At 44.4% G+C, this 22,855-nt stretch overlaps 1 long non-coding RNA gene and 2 pseudogenes across 1 annotated transcript; 1 reads left to right on the forward strand and 2 right to left on the reverse strand.

Annotated features, from left to right (window-relative positions):
• Nucleotides 1–4,241: 4,241 nt before the first annotated feature.
• Nucleotides 4,242–16,396, forward strand: LOC149749815 (uncharacterized). Its single transcript, XR_016392529.1, has 3 exons — nt 4,242–4,257; nt 10,727–12,294; nt 14,892–16,396. It is a non-coding gene; the product is annotated as an uncharacterized LOC149749815 (long non-coding RNA).
• Nucleotides 16,397–18,902: 2,506 nt separating this feature from the next.
• Nucleotides 18,903–20,580, reverse strand: LOC149749816 (putative POM121-like protein 1; annotated as a pseudogene).
• Nucleotides 19,195–19,300, reverse strand: LOC149749817 (U2 spliceosomal RNA; annotated as a pseudogene).
• Nucleotides 20,581–22,855: the final 2,275 nt, after the last annotated feature.

A 22,855-nucleotide genomic window follows, 5' to 3' on the forward strand; every position in this document is an offset into this window, starting at 1 on the left:
CTGCTCTGTTGTCCATTTCATCAGTTGCAGAATATTCAAGTTAGCCTTTCAGTGCTAACAAGAACATAAAAATGCATTATGTCTAAAAGCAGAACATGATTGCCAAGGCAGATCTGCGCATTACCTGAGAGTTTGGGGGGCCACCCAAGCGGCATCTACTTGTTTGCTACTGACCTTCAGTTAGACTTGCTCAAGAATTGTTACAATGTAGTAACATACACCCTTATGTACTCTTGAGTTTATTGAAAACACACAGCAAATGTGCACACACACACACATACACACCAGCACACACCTACTCTAGAGCCTAGAATTTTAAGAGTCAGAACTTTTTACTTGCTTCTGGATTAAGATGGACCCTGTATTTCCTCAGCATGCTAATTAGAAACTCTATAAACAATTCAAAACCAGCTTAAAATTCTGTTTTACAAAAAAAAATTGATGTTAAATATTATCCTCATAGAGTTCTACTCTGACTTTTCAAATTGTTTTTTTCTCCCTTCATGGGATAAACAGTTAGGGTTTCTTTTTCTTTGTTTTTGTATCTCTCATTGTAAAAAATTCTATCTTGAAAGCTGATTTATTATTTCTTCCTTAGCATGGATGACATGGAAACAAAGATGATATTTCATCAGTCTTGTTTTTATTTAAGTTGAAAGGTTATATATTTCTACTGTCTACTGCAATACTGCTAAATATTTTTATAGTGCTTGTAAATCTTATGACATTATTTTTTTAGTTTGTATTTAAGGCATTTACTCAGAAGGGACCATATGCCTCAGTTCATGTCACTCTATCATCAGTGTGTATGGTCACTCTATTTCTAATACTTTTAAGATTGGTTTTGGCCCCGACGTTCCTCTGCCAGATTTATTTCCTTTATTTTCCCCTATGTAGCACCATTTGGGCCATTTAATATGTAATCTCCCAACTCACCTTTATAGTTATTTTAAACATATGTATATATTTGAAATACCGAATTGTTTTGTATTTTCTAATTTTTGCAAAAGTAGTATCGACTACAAATCACATCCTATTCTTTTATTTTCTACTTTCATCTCTACACTTCCAGTGTCGAAGGCTGGACAGATCTGCCCACTTTAGTACTCTGGCAATTAAACAGAACCCTCTTCTGGCAGAAGCCTAGTCGAATTTGGGGAATGTGTACAAGGAAAGAGGGCAGTTGCAGGAAGCAATTGAGCATTACCGGCATGCATTACGTCTCAAACCAGATTTCATCGATGGTTATATTAACCTGGAAGCTGCTTTGGTAGCAGCAGGTGACATGGAAGGGGCAGTATAAGCTTACGTCTCTGCTGTTCAGTACAATCCTGATTTGTACTGTGTTCGCAGTGACCTGGGGAACCTGCTCAAAGCCCTGGGTCGCTTGGAAGGAGCCAAGGCATGTTATTTGAAAGCAATGGGGACGCAACCGAACTTTGCAGTAGCTTGGAGTAATCTTGGCTGTGTTTTCAATGCACAAGGGGAGATTTGGCTTGCAATTCATCACTTTGAAAAGGCTGTCACCCTTGACCCCAATTTTCTGGATGCTTATATAATTTAGGAAATATCTTGAAAGAGGCACGGATTTTTGACAGAGCTGTGGCAGCTTACCTTTGTGCCCTAAGCTTGAGTCCAAATCATGCAGTGGTACGTGCCAACCTGGCTTGTGTACACTGCGAGCAAGGCCTGATAGATCTGGCAATAGACACCTATTGGTGAGCTATTAGATTGCAACCACATTTCCGTGATGCTTACTGCAACCTAGCCAACGCTCTGGAAGAGAAGGGCCGTGTTGCCAAAGCAGAAGATTGTTATAATACAGCTCTGCGGCTGTGCCCCACCCATGCAGACTCTCTAGCCAATATCAAAGGAGACCAGGAAAACATGGAAGAGGCAGTTCGCTTGTATTGTAAAGCATTAGAAGTCTTCCCAGAGTTTGCTGTTGCCCATTCAAATTTAGCAAGTGTATTGGAGCAGCAGGGAAAACTGCAGGAAGCTCCGATGCATTATAAGGAGGCTGTTCGAATCAGTCCTACCTCGGCTGACGCCTACTGTAATATGGGAAACACTCTAAAGGAGATGCAGGATGTTCAGGGAGCCTTGCAGTGTTATACTCCTGCCATTCAGATTAACCCTGCATTTGCAGATGCCCACAGCAATCTGGCTTCCATTCACAAGGATTCAGGGAATATTCCAGAAGCAATTGCTTCTTATCGCACTGCTCTGAAGCTTGAACCTGACTTTCCTGACGCTTATTGTGATTTGGCTCATTGCCTGCAGATTGTCTGTGATTGGACAGACTATGATGAGCGAATGAAGAAGTTGGTCAGCATTGTGGCTGAGCAGCTGGAGAAGAATAGGTTGCCTTCTGTGCAGCCTCATCATAGTATGCTCTATCCTCTTTCTCATGGCTTCAGGAAGGCTATTGCTGAGAGCCATGGGAACCTCTCCTTGGATGAGATCAGTGTCCTTCGTAAACCACCGTATGAACATCCAAAAGACTTGAAGCTCAGTGATGGTCGACTGCGTGTAGGATATGTGAGTTCTGACTTTGGGAATCATCCTACTTCTCATCTTATGCAGTCTATTCCAGGCACGCACAATCCTGATAAATTTGAGGTATTCTATTATGCCCTGAGCCCAGATGACGGCACAAACTTCCGAGCGAAGGTGATGGCAGAAGCCCATCATTTCATTGATCTTTCTCAGATTCCATGCAATGGGAAAGCAGCTGATCGCATCCATCAAGATGGTATACACATCCTTGTAAATATGAATGGTTATACCAGGGGTGCTCGAAATGAACTCTTTGCTCTCAGGCCAGCTCCTATTCAGGCAATGTGGCTGGGCTACCCTGGAACCAGTGGTGTGCTTTTCATGGATTATATCATCACTGATCAGGAAACTTCACCTGCTGAAGTTGCTGAGCAGTATTCTGAGAAACTGGCTTATATGCCCCATACTTTCTTTATTGGTGATCATGCCAATATGTTCCCTCACCTGAAGAAGAAAGCAGTCATCGATTTTAAGTCCAATGGGCACATTTATGACAATCGGATTGTGCTGAATGGCATCGACCTCAAAGCATTTCTTGATAGTCTCCCAGATGTGCAAATTGTCAAGATGAAATGTCCTGAGGGAGGAGACACCGCAGACAGCAGTAATACAGCTCTTAATATGCCTGTCATTCCTATGAATACTGTTGCAGAGGCAGTTATTGAAATGATTAACAGAGGACAAATTCAGATAACAATTAATGGATTCAGTCTTAGCAATGGACTGGCAACTACCCAGATCAACATTAAGGCTGCCACTGGAGAGGAGGTTCCCCGTACCATTATTGTAACCACACGTTCTCAGTACGGGTTACCGGAAGATGCCATTGTGTACTGTAACTTCAATCAGTTATATAAAATTGACCCATCTACTTTGCAGATGTGGGCAAATATTCTGAAGCGTGTTCCCAATAGTGTACTGTGGCTGTTGCGTTTTCCAGCAGTAGGAGAACCTAATATTCAACAGTACGCACAAAATATGGGCCTTCCCCAGAACCGTATCATTTTTTCACCTGTTGCTCCTAAAGAGGAACATGTTCGGAGAGGCCAGCTGGCTGATGTCTGCTTGGACACTCCACTCTGTAATGGACACACCACAGGGATGGATGTCCTTTGGTCAGGGACACCCATGGTGACTATGCCAGGAGAGACTCTTGCTTCCCGAGTTGCAGCTTCCCAGCTCACTTGTTTAGGCTGTCTTGAGCTTATTGCTAAAAATAGTCAAGAATATGAAGACATAGCTGTGAAACTGGGAACTGATCTAGAATACCTGAAGAAAATTCGTGGCAAAGTCTGGAAGCAGAGAACATCTAGCCCTCTGTTCAACACCAAACGATACACAATGGACCTAGAGCGGCTCTATCTACAGATGTGGGAGCATTACGCAGCTGGCAACAAACCTGATCACATGATTAAGCCTGTTGAAGTCACTGAGTCGGCCTAAATAATGACCGTGTGCACAGGAGAATTACCCTGTACCTGAGCCTCAACCTTCTGGGGGAAAGGGAACTACTTTCTCCTTATCTGTACAATACCATGTTGCAGATGGGTGACAGACAATGATAAGATAGCACAGCCAGACTTGCTTCCTGCATGATCATGATCACGATAGGGAGAGACACAAGAGATGGGAAACTGCTGTTCCACAAGGAGTCTCCATAGAATTTTGCAGCAGCCAGGTGTCTGGAAGGTCTGGAAGGTAAGTCTGGAAGGTCTGATCTCCCTTGGTCTTCCATGGGATGGATGGTTAGTGTGGAAGGGAGATAGAGATTGCCCAGCCGTTTTGTGATTATCATGGATTGATTGAGTCTTCTGGATTAATATTTTTCTTTATATTTTGGGTATTGGAGCTTTTAAAAATGTTTGGTTTCAGGTATTTTTATTCATGTGAAGTGTATATGATTCTCTTGAGATAAGGTTTTAAGCTAAAATATTCCTTGTTTTAGTTTCTGAACTCTACAGATAAATGGGGACTTTGCTGGTGTAGTCTTTTTATAGGTTTTATAAACCACTTGAGCCTACATCAGTCATTTTAGTTTGTGACATAATGTTTGGAACTATCAGTGCTTTGTTGGTTTATAGATGATGGCTTAAATTCTTTTCCTGGTCCGCTTCCTTCTTCCCTTTCCCCCACTTTAAAAATTCTCCTGTAACTTGGCTAACAAAAAACCAAGTCTGATTCAAAACCTCCCGGAGTGTTTCTCTTAGCTCGAAGGGACTGTCCCTACTTGTTCCCCTCCTTGTTCCATTCCATGGGAGATAAATCACCAGGGCCCAGAAATCAGAAAGAATGTAAAATGAGACAAGCAAAGCTGTCTCCCCCCTGCACATGCAGGTTATTTTTGATGCTTCTGGGTTTATGGGTTTTCTCCCAGGGAAGTTAACCTTGAGCCGAGACAGTCTGTAGATAATGTAAACCACCATCTGGCAACCTTCCTTTTTCTAGTCTATATAATCTGCAACTGTAGCAGGAAGGTGTGAGTCTTCCTTTGGTTCCAGAGTGAAATGCGAGTTGGAGTTGGAGTTGGAAAAGAGGCCCACAACCAAGTGTTAGAGAAGGAAATGTGAAGTCATTAGTGAAAAACCAGGTTGAAGTTAAGGTGAAGAGGCATGAGGAAATGGTCAACTGTTACAGTATTACAAAGATCATCAAGAAGCATATCCATGAATGTGGTTTGTATTGCAATCTGCCGAAAAAGAGACAAGTATCCTGGCCTGGCCTTCATGGAGATTATATTTTATTGATTCTGATAATAGATTATTGTTGAAAAGGGCCTCCTATAAATTATAACCATGCAAAGGCAGCAAGATAATTTTTTTTCTTTATGTATGTGTTTCTCATTCCTACTCACTTCTCTCTTAGGGGAAGAGAAAATCACACACAAAAAAATGTCAAGTCTCAGCTATTCCTTTTCAAAATAATTTTTTTCCAAATTCCAGTGGAGGCAATAGGTTAACTGTTAAGATTTGTAAGGCTCAAAAAGCTAGATTTTTTACAAAGTGTACCCAAATTTTATTCCATAACTAATAGCTTTGGAAAGAATGTGTCATGATGCAAAGTTGGAAAAAGCTGGTTTTTCTTCCGTGAATGACTTCAGTGTGTTGGGAGAAGAGGCAGAGAAGAAATCAAAGTAATTAAACATGGGGTGAGTTTTCCTGATAGGGGACTCTAGTGCTTTAAAATAGACTAGATAACCCTAGGGATAAGCTGAGGGTAGAACAGACCAATGCCTCATTTCCAATCTGGTACCCTGGAAGAAAACAGTGTATTTCCTTTGAAGTCTTGAGAGGTTTCTCTTCTGCTTTGTTTTGTTTTTGGTTCATTTTGTAATCAACCTTATTAAGGTATCATTTACATACAATAAAATGCAGACATTTTTAGTCAACGGTTCAGTGACTTTTAATTAATGTATACATTTGTTTAACTACCACCCCCATAAAGATAGATAACAATTCTAAAACCCTAGAAAGTTTCCTCCTAGGCTTTTGCAAAAGTATCCCCATCTCCCACCCCAAGGCAACCACGGATCTGTTTTTTATCTTTAGAGATGACTTTTGCCCAGTTTAGAATTCCATGTAAGTTGAATAATACAGTAGGTGCCCTTTTGATCTGGCTTCACTTGCTCAGCATATAGTTTTTGAGATTCCTTCATGTTGGGATGTTTTAAACCAGGACTTTAGCCTGGGCGGCTGATGTTGTCTGAAGGCACTTATAGGTACATCTGAGTCTCTGGCATTGTCAGTGTCTGTTCTTGGCTCCGTATTTTCAACTTTACTAAGCAGCACAAGGTTGAAGTAAGGAAGATCATTGTCAGTATAATGGAGGTGAAGTGGGTTCTGTTATATAATATTCTCAGCAAAAATTGACCTGCTTGGAATCATTGTGCTGATAATTGACAAGAATACTCTTCTTCCAAAAACCTTGGTACTATAAAACTTCTAAAGGACGCTGTCCTAGGACTCTTTTAGTTTTCATTTTTTGGGAAACATTTCTGGAAAATTCAAATGTTCACAACCTGAAGAAGCAATTATTCACCTGAAGGCTGACTCTGCTAAAGTTGAGTTGTCCGACCTTTACATGCTGATAGAAGCCAAATAGCCTTGCAAAACAATGCTCTCTTATTGGATATAAGCATATAGATTGTTTAAGATGGACGTGTATATGCAGTTAAGTGAAAAAACAGAGAATCTTTGGGTTTCCCTTGCTGGGTTTTTTTTATTTTTTCATTTAAGTTTCTATAGCGTATGCTAATAATTCAGGGTAACCTCAGGTTAGTTTTAGTTCCACTCTTTACATAAATGTTGAAGTACTCCATACCCACCGTTTTCCTACCTTCCTTCTTTTCTTCCATCTTTCCTTTCTCACTTCTTATAATCCATTATACTTAATCCTGCATTTGCTGAGGTGGCACTTAGTGTAGGAAAATACTGTGAAATTTTGCTGTTCAGAATGCATGTTGACCAAATTCTATATTGAGAAAAGGTCTGAATTTACCCAGAGTAACCCTTTCTCAGCGTCTTTGAATTAAGGCCATAGAAAGTGGGCTCTATATAGTATCCTGACGGGTATGTAGAATTCATAGCAATTGCCCCCAAAGAGCTTACCTAGCATAGATGCATATGAATGCATTTAATGATTGCTTTATTGGCAGCAGTGCCATCATACACGGTCTGTTTGGTTTTATATCATTCTCATTACCTGCTGATTACCACTGTATACATTGCAAATGGAATGGTTTCTATGGCTTGTGAACTTAACGGCCAAATAATATGTAATTTATTGCACACTTTAGTGTAGAAGATGGAGACTCCATAACTTTTCGTGTGTTCTTTGCCCCTTTGGAATGTATTACCCTGAGATCAGGCAAAGTAATAAATTTATTTCAAATGTGCGTGATAGCTAAACATCAGTTAGGAATGGTGGGCAATATTTCTTCTTCCAGCAACATAACAGTGTTTAAAGACTAAGCCATTGAACGTGGAGTTACTGAACATGGGACTCAGTTCACTGGGATCCCTTCTTAGAAAAATAAAGCAAAACTTGAATTGGATTTGTGTGTCTTATTCAAGTAGTAACTTATCAGCTACATCTTGAACTTAATTTGTCACAAACATTTGGTATTTTATTAACTCTCTTCCCCTTCTTCCCCCGACTCTCACGAGAATGGATCATGAGTATCTTAAAACATACTAAGTCGTCTTCCATCCCTGTTACTCTAACTACAAGAGCACACTTTCCTTATCCAATGCAACTTACTGTCTTTTAGAGTAGCTGTGCTTTTAATTCTGTACAAAATTACAACCAGCAAAGAGAAACATTTTCAAGGAGCCACCACATTGTAGAGCTTTAGAAAGAAGACTTTAGAATTAAGGGCAAATATATCAATTTATAGCTAAAGCACCTGAGGCCTAAAGTAGGCAGGTTACCATCGAGGTCAGGGAAAGTGGTGGAAGATCAGGTTTCAAGCTGAGGAAGAGTCTAGAGGGACTCAATCTGAGCAGGTCAAAAACTGAAACGAGACCACGAATGTTCTGGGAAGGCTGGCATGTGGCCTCAAGTGTGGGATTCAGACACGGAGTGGGCCCGGGGGGAACTGAGCTTCTGCAGTAGGCAGAGAAGTCCACCTCCTCTCCGGAAAGTGCCGCTGACATCAGGGAGTTGAGGGGAAAGAGCAATGAGTTCCAGTCCACCTGAGAAAGCAGGCCAGTCTGATTAACTCTGAATTTAGGCTTATTTCAGATACTTCTTGAGAAAGAACTTGGACAAGAGCAAGTCCCACGCAGCCTCTTTTAAATCCATGCCCAGTATTTTCTGGTGGAGTTGCTTAAACCCTCCAAGTGACTCCAGCATTTTAATTTCACTCTGTAAATAATTCCGACAGTTCTATGATTGATTATTTAATGGGCAAATAAGTAGGGTCACAAAAGAGTGTGAATGTATTTTACAGAATGAGGATGGGCGGAGTGGAGCAGTCTGGAACAGCACACCAATAAAAAGGGATCTTGGTAAAGAAGAACGCCTATTAGAAATGGAGAGGAATTCGCAAGGAAATTAGTGCCTGACTCCACGCCCTTCTCTCTGCATGTTTAAAAGCTAGTTTCTAATTTTATTTTCATAGGAGATGTCTCTGTGATGAATTGTCTTTTACCTCCACACTAGTTATCACATGGACATATTGTGAAGTTTGTGTGAGAGAAAGCAAGTATTAGAATTTCTCTTGCAAGCAGCCATAAGCACTGCCTGGAACAGTCTAGGATAGAAGGAGAAGGAAAGGAAGGTGGAAACAAAGGAGAAAGACAGCTGATGATGCTGGAGTCTCTCGCTGGGATTTGTGGTATCTCATTTTGAAACTAAGTACAGAAAGTCAGAACTTGACTGATTGTTTCTTGATCATGGTTTGTTTTCATTTTTGCTTTTTTCGTGCTCTCTCATCAGTTATTCCAGCCAGTGCCATGTCATTTTCAGTTTCAGTAAGTAAGCATGCCTGTCTTGTTTTCATTTGCATTATTCATGCAAACGTTGATTGAACTGATGACCCCGAGTTATCACGGAAACATTAAATACACCAGTGGATACATTTCTTAATTTTAGAAAAAAATTACCGAGTGAAGGTTAAAACAACTCCTCTTCATTTTGTCATTTTAAAAATACTTCTCCTAACATGCAATACCTCATTGCCTAACAATGCCAGATAAATGAAGAATTCCTATGTATTCCTGAATGCAGGCTAGTCTGTATATTTTTTGGCAGGTATGACCGTTACCGAGGGTAACGGCCTGGTTTGCTGGCCATGTCCTGTCTCCTAGAAAGTTGTACTTTCTGTTTTCTTTCAGTTGGTCCATTGGATATCAGAGGTGAATTTATAAAACTATACTTCCCTTTACACTTACTTTGTTTTGTTTTGTTTCCCTTGAAGACTAGTTGATTGACAATGTTGTGTTTCAGGTGTACAGCTAAGTGATTCAGATATATATATATTTCTTTTTCAGATCCTTTTCCTTTATAGGTTATTACAAGGTATTGAATATAGTTGCCTGTGCTATACAGCAGGACCTCGTAGTTTATCTACTTTATATATAGTATACCCTTACTTTCTGTGATCCACGCTGGTCAGACCACATAATTATTTTCACTTCTGATATAATTTTTTCCGGTCCAACCTCAAATCTTTGATAAGAAGATATTTTAAAATAAGTTTAGCATGTGTGTGCTCTAAATCCAACAGTAGCTATTAGAGATATGATTTTGCACTAGGTATTCCTCCCTTTTTTGTTCTTGGCCAACCAATTGAAAATTAGTTTTTATTTTCTGGTTGATTTGCTAGATGTTTCTGACTATAATAAAAGTCTTAAATTTTGTCTCATATCTTAAAACACAATCTGAATTAGCAATGGATATTGTGCCATACATAGGGGCTGTGATATAAATATAGTTTCTAACTTCAAAAACATATAACCTAGAAGGGAACACAGACAAATATGCAGCAATTATGGTAACTGCATTTGTTTACTAAGTGAAATAGTACTGAGATGGATAAAGTGCTAGCGAGCCTTGAACAGGCAAATCAGCTGCAAAAATAGATGCGCAGTTCTTTAAAAATCTTTTTAACATTTTTCCAGGTACATGTAGAATATAACTTAGCATAAAAACGGTATGGGTTTGAGGATATGGGGAGGGGGAAGGTTAAGCTGTGACAAAGAGAGTGGCATGGACATATATACACTACCAAACGTAAAATAGATAGCTAGTGGGAAGCAGCCACTTAGCACAGGGAGATCAGTTCGGTGCTTTGTGACCACCTGGATGGGTGGGATAGGGAGGGTGGGAGGGAGACAAAAGAGGGAGGGGTTATGGGGATGTATGTATATGTATAGGTGATTCACTTTGTTATAAGGCAGAAAGTAACACACCATTGTAAAGCAATTATACTCCAATAAAGACGTTAAAAATAAATAAATAAGTAAAAGAAGACTGACTCATCCAATTAAAAAAAAAGAAATTCTCTCATCCTGGATTCAAGAGAAGGGATGAAGTAAAAGGATGAGGAAGAACAAGAAGAGGAAATGTGAGCGTGGAGAGGGTAGGAGGAAGAGCAGAAGGCAAATAAGTGTATGTGCTTCTCTTGCCATCCCTGACTTTTTTTTTTTTTTTTTTTTTGGCGCTTCAGGAAATCCCAAAAGCCAGAGAAGAGCACAGAGGTGCTCACCACTGCATGTGAACAAAAAGGTGGAGAGAAGAGAATGGTGGTAATCTGCGCAGGCAACTGGAGGATGACCTGAGTGCATCTTGCCAGGGAACAGTCCCCGTTCCATAGAATCCCTGAAGATGCCAGGCTCTTATGTTTAGATGGGGGGCCGGAGGCTTCTGTGGGGTCATCACGTACATCACTCCTGGAGGTGTTGTTCACATTGTGTTCTTTGTAAAGAGTGTCCCTGGTGAGGTTCAACATCTCCCTCTGCAGGACCCAGCCTTGCCCTCCCAACCCGCCAAGGTCAGCAGACAACATCCCCAGTTAATCACCAGGTGTAGTGAGATATCTGGAGTGGCCCTGGTACCCCCCAGTTCAGGCGTCCTGGGGAAAGGGTGAGGAGGACAGAGGAACCGGGGCTTCTTCTCATGCAAGCAGACAGCTCACCTGGCCCAGCGCTGCGGCATTCCTGTGGGCACACAGTAGCCCTGTCATCCGGTAGGGGACACTGCAGGATCCACACCTGGCTGGGATTTGCCCAACCCCTGGGGACCCCTCAGCCTCTGTGGAGCCCCACTGAAGGGCCTGGGTCACCTCATGGCACCATTTCTCAACCTGAGGTTCTATAGATTTTTCATAGATGTGTAAAAATTGAATACAACACACACACAAAATGAAGGCAATTCAAAGCAATGCTAATTTAGGATGAGTTAAAGGGCCAGGATTCCAAATTAATTATGACCTTAAAATTAGATAACAAATACATCTGGTTTTATTACATGCTGAAAAGCAGTGTCTTCTACAAACTTTTCATGTTGGGATACAGCAAAGCTATAGAATTTATGATTCTGTGACCACAGCATCAGGATATTTTTAAATTAAAAAGCACAGGCAAGTTTGGCTGGGGTGTTAAAGAAAGAAAAACGATTATTAGGGGAAAAGGGAACATTGCGGTTCTCTGCCCACTTCCACTGTGCTGGTCTCATGATGGGCCGTGTTGCGTGTGGGCTGGAGGGACAGGGTCACTACTCCCACCTGTGTCATCAGACCTCCCACTCCTCACAGCGCCCAGGTGGGAGGGACCCACACTTTTCACCCTGGAGCCCCAGTGCCTCCCCTTTCCTCTGCATCACTTTCACTGTTCAGGGGACCAGTCGCTCGAACGCCGCCCGGCCAAATGCCCAGGTTAAATCGCCCCTGTAGGACAGGTCTCTCTGCTACCAGAACACACTTGGCAAAGAGCAGCAAACAGGCCCCAGTGCCCTGGGGATGTGAGCCCTGGGGATGTCAGGGCCCAAAGTCACTTGCAGGGTCTGAGTAGCCCCCTGGGTCCCACACACCGACCCCAGGGAGCCCACCTCCCCACTGACTCCAGTCCCTGCCTTTGTGTGGCAGGTTCTCGTCTGACTCCTGTGAAGACTGTGACCTGGAGGCGTCAGCCTGAGACTCAGAGGGGATGGAGCTTGTGCAGCGTCTGGCAGCTTAAATGAGACACGAGGCCAAGGAAGGAGGGCCGCGTCTCTGCTCCGCCTCCGCTCCTGAGTCAGGTAGTGAGTGCCGGTTACTTCCTGTCGGAGCTGTACATATTTAGCATAATTTTAGATATATGTCTTACTTTTAACAGTGAAAGGCTGTTACATCAAACAAAATTGATCTCCTCTTTATTTTTTTAAACATTTCTATGTAAAATAACACACAAGTATAGAAAAGCACCCTCCGCAAAGGGAGGGCTCAGTGAATTACAATGGGCGCTGCACTCTGGGGAGCAGTAGTTCTTCCCTCTGTAAAAGCCCAGATGCTTCAGAGAAGCTCCTCTCAGCTTCCTTACTCTGGCCCCACCTCCACAGCGGAAATCCCAAAGGGACTGGATTCTCCCAGCCCTCCAGCACCCTCCACTACTTTCTCATTGTGCTGCCACACTCATTTTGAGTTATTTGTGTGTAAATCACTGCACTTGGAATATACATGGAGTAACTGACTTCATTCTTATAACCGAATAAGTTAGCACTTATTCTTCGACAGGGGGCGGCCAGAGTGCTGGGGACGTCCTGTATATTGAACTGGGTGTTGGTAACAGATGTGTTTATATTTACAAGAAACCATAAAGCTCTATGCTTAAGATCTGTGCCCTGTACAATACACCAAGTAAACTTCAATTAGAGATGCCAAAAAAATTTCCCCACAAAACAAACTTCAGGGCCAGGTGGCTTCCTCTGATTTCTACCAAACATTTAAGACAGAAACGATGCCCGTCTCCTACACACTCTTCCAGAGAACAGATACAGAGGGAACACACCCACACTGCTTTCATCGGACCAGGAGAATACTGATGTCATACCAGCAGTAGATATTACAGGACAGGAGAAATTCCAGGCTAAACACTTCTGAATGTCGATGTCAAAATCCAAAAGCAAATATTAGCAGTCTAAACCTAGAGGTTTTCAGAAAGGAAGGAAACTGGGATTTCGTGGCGGTATTTCCAGTGGTTGATGTGGACAGGATCACTGGGTGTTTGGGCGCTGCCTGGGAACGTGGAGAGAAGGGACAATGCCATCGGGTTAGTGGAATGAACATTTGGTGACAGAGATTAGGAGGGCCTGGGTCATCCTCAGAGACAGTCCTGGGATGGGGTCTCTAGGCTGTGGCTATGGAGGGGTCCCTCTAGAAGGGCATGGGCCTCTCTCCTGTGCCACTGCAGGGTCTAGGGATGGATGAGGAGTTTGTAGGGGCTGGATTTTGATGAGGAAGGATGAGCAGGGAAGGTGCGCCCTCAGAGCCAGTGCGGCCACGGCCCCTCCCCAGCCAGGCCGTAGCCCAGGCTACTCAGACGGTTGCTCACATCAATAGTCAGGCGACAGTGGGGCACGCCAGCTTCACCCACTAAACCACCAAGCACAGCCCAGCAGGCCACTGTCCTGATTAATCAGCACTAACTGTGCATCCAGGGCTGGTTGTTGAAGACCAAGCTAATTTGTTAGAGACGTGCCATGTGGGCAACTGGCTTGGAGAGACCAGGGCTCTGAGCCACGTGGAGACAAGCCGACCACTGGTCAGACCACCAGGAGGCTCACCCAGTGTGTGAAGACGCTGAGGGAGGAGGGACGTAGATGGGACCCCCTGATCCTTCAAGGGACCTTCTTTCAGGGATATTTAAGAGCTGTGGGGTCAGGGATCAACATGTAAGGGAGGCAGTGGGTCAGGCTTGGGCCCTCCTGTTGGCTCAGACCCCTCCTGTCCTTGGAGCAACCATGGGGCAGGCAGGAGGCTTGGGGGGATGGAGGGAGGGGAGCCCTGGGCTCAGGAGTCCAGAGCACCATCTAGAGGATTCAGGGGTTCAGGGATTTCTGTCCCAGGGAACCAGCTACATTCCTGTCCCACATCCATCTGTCATCAGCTTTGCGACTCCGGGAAAGTCACTTAAAATCTCAACATTTTAGTGCCATGTACCATAAAATATGGTTCACAGCACCTGCCATGAGTTCCCCACGGGGCTGATGTGGGGATCACAGGAGATGATGACAGATATTCTTCACAAGCTCTAAAGCATCACACCCATAACCTTCCCCACTCCCCTGCCCTGTGGCATCCAGGTCCCCTCTCTGGAGGCAGCACTACCACATTTCTTGCTTATTCTTCCAGACATTTAATATTTGAACACTTAGGTAGCACTTATGAAGTAAGCATCATTTTTCATCAGGGTCTACCTGATTTGCTGTATTCAGCTTCATCATGTAATACTAATAAGTGGGCCCTATTAACATTTCCACTATCACAGAACAAGGAACTGAGGACAGAGGGTCTGCATAACCTTCCCAGGTTCATGTGGCTTCTGGTATGATTTGAATCCAGACCATCAGGCACCAGCTCCCACTCTGTCGGTCACTGTGCTGTGCTCCCTTTCTATATTATCTCACTAAATGAAGTCATGTCCCGTGCAGTCAGCCTGCTGGCTATTTTAAGTGCACACCACATTGCAACACCCTCTTCTCAGCCCAGCTTCGATTCACGTGACTCCCCTAGACTCCCCTAGGAGGCTGGTGAACAAAGAGAACAGACGTGTGACCTGGGAATGAATTGACACCTCTGCATGGTCTTCTCCCAGCAACATATCAATAGTTCTCTCAGTTTTTGTTGTGTTTTCCAGGATCATGACTCGGGTACCAAGAAGAAAAGGAAGATTATAAAGGAATCAAACACAGGATGCACAAGAATATCATCTGTGATCAAGATAATCTGCTGGCCATCCGCAGCGGTGGTTCAGGCACATCAGAATCAGCATCTGGCCAAACAGGGTAGGGACCCAAATAGCACCCCCACTGACCACTCCATTGAAGGTACTGTGGAACTAATACCAGCAAGTAGATTCAGGAGCAATGGCTGTAGTTTGTACAGCAGAGCCTGGATCTGGCTGAGGGAGGATTGGGCAGGGAAGGTGCCCACTCAGAGCCCGTGCAGCCACTGCCCGCTCTTAGCCAGGCCTTAGTCCAAGCTGCTCAGACGATTGGTCAGTTTCTAGTCAGTGAGACCCTGGGGGCCTGTAACCTTCATGTGTTAAGCCACCAAAACACCAGCCCAGTAGACCCTGTTCCCAGCTAATGAATATTAACTGCTCATCATCTGGGTTTGATCAGTAGAAGATGATGCTAATTCTCTGTGCAACTGTCATGTGGGCAGTTGGTTTGGAATGTCCTGGGTTTTGAGTCAGTTAGGGAGTCAAGTAGACTACTGGTCATTCAGGGTGGTCACCTGACCACCAGGAAGTCTCACTGCAAATCAGCTGCTAGAATCAAGTGCTGAGGGGGAAGGGAGGGGAGATGCACACATATTTGGATACCCTGGTCCATCAGGGGGTCTGCATTTGGGGGAAAGACACTGTATTTGGGGTCAGGGATTGAAACGTAGAGCCAGGAGGTGGGTCCAGGTTTGAGCCATTCTCTTGGGCCAGGCACCTCCTCCGAGTACCAGCTGTCTCCCTGCAGCATTCTTGGGGCAGGAGGATGTGGGAAAGGGAGTGAGGAGAGCTCTTGGTTTGTGTATCCAGGGTATGATCTCATGTACATGTGTTCCGGAATCTCTGTCCCTCCCCTGCCTCAGACCCATCACTCATCAGTGTTGTGACGCTAGACAAGTTACTCAATCTGTCTAAATTTCAGTGCCCTGAACCATAAAATATGGGTCACAGCCCCTACTCTGCCCACCCCACAGTGCATCACAAGAAATAATATTCTTTCCATGAGCTCTAAAACTTCTTACTCGTGTCATCAATGTGAAAAAGTAGGCTCTATCCTCCTATTTGTAGCCTCCTAGGTGCCCTTTCTGGAGACAACCTACTTATTCTTCCAGGCATTTAATACTTGAACATTTATGTAGGTAGCACTTATGAAGTACCCATCATTTTTCTTCAGGCTTTGTATTTACTAATTTTTAGCCTCAGAACATAATACGAATAAGCAGGTCCTACTAATATTTCCATATCCCTGGCCAGGGAACTGAGAAACAGAAGAGCTAAGTAACTAACCTTCCCAGGTACACATGGCGTTCGAATAGGATTTGATTTCAGGCCATCAGGCACCAGCACCCATACTCTCCCTCATTGTGTTGTGCTGACTTTGTACTTGTCTCATGTAAATAAAGTTATTTTCCCCATGGGATCAGCCTGTTGGGTATTTTAAGTGCACGCTAAAATGCAAGGTCCATCTTCATAAGCCCTACTTTGATTCAGGGGACTCCCCGGGCAGCTAGTAATAAGGAGATCTGAAGTTTCACCTGTGAATAAGACTTTTGCCAGGAAGATGTCAACACCTCTCACTATTGTGAATGTATTTCCTAGGAGCTTGTTTCAGGAATATGAAGAGAAAAAGACAAGGATTCAAACCAAGGATACCATATGGGGATTGATCCTCCGTGAAGAAAATATACTGGCTGGCCCTCACCGTCATTCAACAGCTCAAAATGAACATCTAGTCCCAAAGGGTTGAGCCTCAAATATCATCCCATACAAGCCACTCCATTGAAGTCACTGTGAGAATTCCATCCTGAAACTGATCAAGAGTAATGACTATAAAAAGGTTGTCATATTATCTTTTGATTGAGATATAATTCACATTTTTTTTAACTGTGTGATTCAGCTGCTTTTAGTGTGCTCAGGTTTTGCAATCAACATCTCTAATTCCAGTACATTTTCATCATCCCCAAGAGAAACCTCATACCTAGTATCAGTCATTCTCATTCTGTCCACCCCTTTCACCCCAGCCCTGGGTCTTTCTGTCTCTGTTGATTTTCCTATGCTGGACCTTTCATATGAATAGAACCACACAATGTGCGGACTTCTGTGTCTGACTTTTGCAGCAAGCAAAATGTATTCAAGGTGCATCCAGGTTGTAGCATGTATCTGTCCTTCACCCTTTTAATGGCTGAATAATATTCATTGTATGGATATAACACATTTTATTTTTCCATTCCTCAGTTGGCGAATAGTTGGGTTGTTTCCACTCTTTGGCTATTATGAATAATGATACGACAATATAACACTCATGTACAGGTTTTTGTGTGAACGTATGTTTTTTATTTCTCCTGGACATATACCTGGGAGTGGAGTTCCTGGGCCATATTGTATCTCTGTGTTGAACTTTTTGAGGAACGGCCAAACTATTTTCTTTTTCGTATTTGCACCAGCAATGATTGAAAGTGCCAATTTCCCCACATCATTGCCAACGCTTGTTTTTAAAAAAATTATATGGCACAATAGTGGGTTTGAAGTGGTGTCTCACTGTGGTTTCAGTTTGCATAATTTTGACTTATAATTTTGCACATGTTTTCATGTGCTTATTGGCAATTTGTGTCTTCTTTGGAGCAGTATCTGTGCAGATTCTTTTTCTCGTTTTTAAAATTTGGTTATTTGACATTTTATTGTTGAGTTGCCAGTGTTCTTTACATATTCTGAATACTAGGCTTTATCAGATATATGACTTGCAAACATTTTCCTTCATTCTGAAGGTTGTATTATGTCTTTCTTGATGGTGTTCTTTGAAACACAAAGGATTTTAATTTTGATAAAGTCCAATTTCTTTTTCCTTTTGTTGTCTGTGCCTTTGCTATCATATTTAAGAGTTCATTGCCAAATCCAAGACTATGAAGATTTATCCCTTTTTTTCTTCAGAAATTTGTATAGTTTAGCTCTTATATTTAACTCTTTGATCCATTTTAAATTCAAAGTCTATTTTGTCTGATATTGGTATAGACACTCCTGCTCTCTTGGTTACTATTTGAGTTTTCTCACTGAGTTTGGAATTCCCTTTTCTATCCTTTAACTTTCAACCTGCTTGAGTCTTTTGATCTCAAGTAAGTCTCTTGTAGACAGCATATAGTTGGATCATATGTTTTTACCTATTCCGCCAATCTCTGTATTTTGATTGGAGAGTTTAATGCATTTACATTTAAAGTAATTGCTGACAAAAAAAAGACTTATTTCTGCTATTGTGCTGTTTCTTTTCCATCTGCCCAAAGCTTTTTTGCCCCTCATTTCCTGCATTCCTCTCTTTCGTTGTGTGTGTTTAGCTGATTTCTTACAATACAATATTTAAATTACTTTCTCACTTCCTTTTGGGAATATTCTATAGCTCTTTTCTTTGTGTTTACCATGGGGATTACCTTTAACATCCTAAAATTAAAACACTCTAATTTGAACTTATACCAGGTTAAACTCAACAACATCCAAGTTCTTGAAGCTAAAAGAGCATCCTACTATCTCAATGCAAAAGACCTTCTCCAAGACACACTGCAGTTTCTGCCTGGCTGGGACATTGCCCCAGAGTGCGGTTAAGTTGAAGGAGTCGAAGGAGGCATACATTTCCATCCTCTGGATCACTGCTCACCAAAAAATACATAATGCCAGGCACATATGTAATTTTGAATTTTCTAATGAAGACACCAGGAAAATAAAAATGGTGGAGTCAATGTAAATAATAGATTTTTAATTCAGTATCTGCAAAGTGTTCGAATGTTTACATGTGGCACGAGAACTGTGGTCATATTACGAGGGCTTGAGAGCCGCATGGAGCAAGATAGAAGACAAACAGCATGCACTTGAAACTCTAAGAAGTGAACGCTAACAGGCAGATGGGGCCTGGAAGTCCAAAGTTGAATAACAGCCCGTAACAGGGTGATTATGGTGGGTTTTTTTCCTGCCTCTGTCTCCCAGCTTACGCAAGGCACGCAAAGTCCAGCAACAGCTGAAAGTTAAAACCATGGGATCAACCTTTTATTTCTAGCCAGACAAGTGAGAAAGTGGGGGGCTTGGATGTTGAGGAGTGAGGGGGTCATCCCCATTGGTCTTTTTCTCCCCAGTTACCACATCTCCCCTGCAACCTCAGTGATGGCAGAGGCCTTCACTGAGAAATGGCCTGTGTCTCTGGACAAAGGAACAGGTTAAGAGACTCCTATTGTTTGAAGAGTGTGGGGGCATGCCCGTTATTTTCCTTTCTTTTCTCTTGCTATTTAAATTGACAAGAACAGATACTACACTTGATCTTAGCCAAAAGCCTGAGATGAAATAGACAAAATAAACTTTAAGCTAAAATTACTGTCAAGTATAAATTTTACTAATATAGTAATCCCAAAGGACCAAAGAGCAGGGCAGTGGCTTTATTGAGAACCCAGGATTTCCGAGTGTCCACCGTGCTCAGTCACTTTTAAATCATCAGCACAGCCCTATAATTCAGAGATTTAGGTGAAGTGACTTGCCCACGGTCACACAGCTAAGTGAGAGTCTTCTGGGACCAAGAGTAACTTTTGCAAAGGCGTCTCTTGCTATACTTAATCACTGCCACCATCTGACACTCACATTCTTTCTTTTTATACTATTCTGTTTCCTTGGGTCAAAGAATCCGACCCCTGAATTAAGGTTAAATAGGAGTTAGTGGCAGATCAAAAGCCAAAATCGCTTCAAGATATTCTTTTCATTCCCCCAAGTAATGCCTTTAGTCACAAAAATATAGAACAACATAGACAATTACAAGTCAAGTGACCTTAGTGTTCACAGGCAAGCACTAATACATTTTAATGTACCATGATCATATTAAAATAGAAATAACTATGAAACATTTTCTGCGGAGAAGCAGCCCCTGCGGCAGGCAGCAGAAAGGGACAGGAAGGCTGCATGGCGCCCAGGCCCCCAATGGCCTAGGTCTCACCCTGCAGCGCACTGTTGATGTGCCGGAACGCTGCTTCCTTCTCGGAGTCTAGGTCTTCAGTGGCGACAGGGAAACCCAGCTCAGGGCCTGGGGGCAGCCTCAGAGGCTCCCCTCGCCGGTGCGGCAGCAGAGGAATCCTGCGTTTTCGGGGCCTGGGACTGTCAGATGTGCGGGAGCCCTTCCTCCAGGGCCCTTTCTGCCCTCTTGCTGCCTCTGCATCTTTGTCAGGCTGGCTTTTCCTCCGGGAAACCACCGGAGCTGCAGAGGGCGACGGAGGGCCCTCCTCGCTCCCTTTCTTTGCAGACTTATGGGGCAGCCCTTGCGGTATGGCGGGACCCCTCCTTCTCTTCACTGGCGGGAAACCTCGGGTGGAGCTATATGAGCTCGTGATGGCGTTTCTTTGGGGGCAGGAGCTCATACAAGTGGTCTACAGTTTCCTGGTGGATCTGTCTTCTGCCCACTTGGCGTGGAGGTCTCTCTGCAGAGGTCCAGGCCTGGGCACGAAGAAAGAGCCCCCCAGGGGCCTAAATGCAGATCGTGCGCCCCCGGTGTCATCGGGGCCGCTTCTCTGGTCTTCGTTCCTCCCTGTGACTGTGGGGACTTCCTCCTGCTTGGCCATCCCTTGCCCGCTCTCTCCCAGGGCCCTCAACACCGTCTTCTCGGTGCTGTAGTTCGGGACACAGCTCGGTGTCGTGGCCGGCACTGGCTGCCCCCGCGCCACACTGACAGTGACTGTGTCCACTGCGGACACTGAGCTGCGGGACGTCGTGGAGGTGCGAGCACCCATCACTGCCTTCTTCCGATGGCCTCGCCTGCAGATGGAGATAAGGACCCCCAGAAAGGAGCGCAGGGTCTGCGGGATGGTAGAATGTGGCCTCAGAGACTCTGTGGCAAAGCGCAGATGCAGAGTCACTGGACACTTGTGGGCTGGCCTGCGAGTGGATAGCCGGCCATAGACAGCTGGGTGACCCGGGCCGGCCACGGTAAGTTGGTGGGCGTGGGGAGCGGGCCGGGGGCAGATGAACCCTCCTGGCAGGTGCTGATCCCCCAGTGCCCGGGGCGGGGGTGAGGGGCAGGGCCTACCTAAGTAACTGCCCCTAGAGAACTTGGGTGAGGTCGGTCCTTGGATAGAGAGCTGGGCTCCGAGCACTCTCCTTCAGCTGCCAACTCGGCCAAAATCGGAGTGCGCTCTCTTTGGCCTGTTGCTGGGATGCAGCTCTGGAACCTGTGAGCGAACAATGGGCGTGCGTTGGCGGGGCGCAAAAGTTTAGGGAGGGGTGGCGCATGCGCAGAGTACACGTCAGGCCCTGGGGCGCACAGGTGAGGATGCGCGCCCCTGGACCGTCTAGCGCTTCTGAATCTCCCCGGGGGTCTGAGGGCTGGAGGTGTTTGCCTTGAGGGTGATGAGCTTCTTGGCAGGGCAGCTGCCCCTTCTCCCCCGGCCGGCTCTAACTGTACAGGATGGGTCCCCGGCCACCAGAGCAGGAAAGCTGGAGAGCAGGGTACCTGGCTCAGCAGCTGCCGCCCGAGGTGGCAGATTTGGCGTCAGCGCCTGTGCGTCCACCTGCCCTCCCACCTGGTAACATTGGAGGAGAGAGCCGCTAAGAACAGAAGTGCAAAAAAAAGAAAAAAAACGCAGAAGTGCCCAAGCCAACCGGATCCTGCTGGGGTGACAACTGAAGGGGCAGGCAGGGCGGGCTGGGAGGGACATATATACCAGGTCCAAACCCAGAAAGATCTGAAATGCACGAGTCAGAATGAAAGTCCAGAATCATCCTTGGGCTTTGGGCTGAGCTGGAAGTATAGCCAAACTCTTCAAGGTCTCCAGCTCCACCTGCAGTTTCTGCCTGGCTGGGACATTGCCCCAGAGTGGGGTTAAGTTGAAGGAGTCGAAGGAGGCATACATTTCCATCCTCTGGATCACTGCTCACCAAAAAATACATAATGCCAGGCACATATGTAATTTTGAATTTTCTAATGAAGACACCAGGAAAATAAAAATGGTGGAGTCAATGTAAATAATAGATTTTTAATTCAGTATCTGCAAAGTGTTCGAATGTTTACATGTGGCACGAGAACTGTGGTCATATTACGAGGGCTTGAGAGCCGCATGGAGCAAGATAGAGGACAAACAGCATGCACTTGAAACTCTAAGAAGTGAACGCTAACAGGCAGATGGGGCCTGGAAGTCCAAAGTTGAATAACAGCCCGTAACAGGGTGATTATGGTGGGTTTTTTTCCTGCCTCTGTCTCCCAGCTTACGCAAGGCACGCAAAGTCCAGCAACAGCTGAAAGTTAAAACCATGGGATCAACCTTTTATTTCTAGCCAGACAAGTGAGAAAGTGGGGGGCTTGGATGTTGAGGAGTGAGGGGGTCATCCCCATTGGTCTTTTTCTCCCCAGTTACCACATCTCCCCTGCAACCTCAGTGATGGCAGAGGCCTTCACTGAGAAATGGCCTGTGTCTCTGGACAAAGGAACAGGTTAAGAGGCTCCTATTGTCTGAAGAGTGTGGGGGCATGCCGTTATTTTCCTTTCTTTTCTCTTGCTATTTCACCTGAAAGGTCAACCTGGTCATAGGGAACTGCATGACAGCATGGCGGCTTAAACACTTTAAGGAACATGTAGGAGGGGCCCCTGAAGCCTGAGAATGTGGGTAGAATTCCAAAGAGGAGAGAGCTATAGGAGGAGATTATTTAGGTCTGTGTACGAGCCCACATAAGTCCTGGGATCCCCCTGAGCCTCATGCACAGACAGAGCCAACGAGGCAGAATAGAGGCTTGCGGAAGTGAACTACAGTATAAACTGCCACTCAATTCCGAGATTAACCCCTGAGTGGTACGTGCACCATGTGGACACAAACAGCACAGCAGTGTCCTGAAAACTGCACCAAGACTGGAACAACTCAGAAGACAAG

This window comes from Delphinapterus leucas, chromosome 3 (genome assembly GCF_059928025.1).
Source record: "Delphinapterus leucas isolate spDelLeu-1000000601 "Yukka" chromosome 3, BTC_Dleu_Yukka2, whole genome shotgun sequence".
NCBI classification, from domain to species: Eukaryota; Metazoa; Chordata; class Mammalia; order Artiodactyla; family Monodontidae; genus Delphinapterus; species Delphinapterus leucas.